This window comes from Octopus bimaculoides, chromosome 8 (assembly GCF_001194135.2).
Source record: "Octopus bimaculoides isolate UCB-OBI-ISO-001 chromosome 8, ASM119413v2, whole genome shotgun sequence".
NCBI lineage: Eukaryota > Metazoa > Mollusca > Cephalopoda > Octopoda > Octopodidae > Octopus > Octopus bimaculoides.
The window spans coordinates 83,985,310-83,986,868 of NC_068988.1; positions in this window are offsets into that span (position 1 = coordinate 83,985,310).

Here is a 1,559-nt window from a genome sequence, read left to right on the forward strand (position 1 = left end):
GACGTCGGGCCAGAAAACGGTGTTCGGCAGCCGCTGCGGCCTCGCGCCGCCGGCGCCCCTCTGGGCGGTCCATGGCAACGCACCCGTGCTTGCCATCCCACTCCCGGTCGCGACGATACAGTCGGCCTTCCCCATTGGCCGTGGCGCAAATATTATTAGACTGAAACCGACGCATACGGGCCGTTGCAGCAGCCTCGATCCGCAGCTCCGCACGGATCAAAGCGTGCGGTGGCTTCACGCCCTTCGATTTTGGTGACTCTGGATAACTGTCAGTACGATCGCACGTGCTAGTATTGAGTAGCCTTCGCGCAACGGGTCCCATTCGAACTCTCATAGCATTTTTGTATATTGTTTGTCCTGTATCTTTTCATTCTATGTTTTGATCATAATGATTAAAATAAAGATTTTACTTCTGGAATGTGGTGCCACTAGACCTCCATACATGGACGCAGCCAACGGATATCAGCCTGCAATACAGGCGATTATATCGATTAGTATTTATTTTATAAACCCTCAGAAGGATGAAAGGTAAAATATTGATTTTAACCAATTTATTACATTGGTGTATGTTCGCAAATTTTGATGTAAGGGTTAAATTTTATTTAATCGACCTAGAGCTCAAATAGTATGTATTTTGTTGACTCGAGGGGAATGAAAAGCAGTCTTCTCTCGGTAAATTTTGAACTATAGACAATATACATGCAAGAGACGAGAGCAATAAAGCATATACCCAAGCCCCACATTTTGCCGGAAGGTAGACTTGTGACCCTGTAGGTGGTACTTTAATTTAATATGGTTCAACAGAGCATGTTCACTTTCAAATGTTCATAAAATAAAGCTTGAAATGAGACAATAACCCACACGATGAAAAGGGAACAATAATAAATGGCAACATTCATGAATACAAGTTTCTTGTTAAAACGAGTAATAGAGATAATTTTGTGAAAATGAACGTCAGTGTTGTAATTCAGATAAATGTACGTGAAATACAGATTCTTTCAGGTAATAGCATATAATGTGAATTGTAAATATAGCTGACAGCATTCAGTCATATCAAACAAGTAATTAAAAAGGCAGTACTTAAAGTTGAACAATACATAGCAATCAACTCAGATAGTAAAGTGTTCTAGAAATATTTGTTCGAAACAGGGGCCTCAGTCTCCAGTCAGCTCTCTTCGTAATCCCCACACAGGTCAGATGAATAATAATTCTAAGGAGTGCACTGAACTTATTTTCGAATGCTGTGTTGGTACTTTAACTCCTGAAAATCCAAATGTACCGTCTTCACACTCAACTAGCGTCAAATTCCATAATGCTCGTTGAATTTACTCCTGCAATGCTGTAACACAACCTCCAACATATGCGCAACTATGCTTCACCTGATTTTGATTTTGTGGTGTTATGGGCTGTAATGAGCTGTGTGTTGTGGTGGAGAGAGGTGAGGCAAACAGAAGTGAAGCCAGACCGGAAGGGTCAGACCGGAAGTCGGCGACACGCGGTTGAAGGCTCGCACGTGGGGTCAGTCAGAAAACAGAGAGGTTACGAGAAAGACGTGTTCT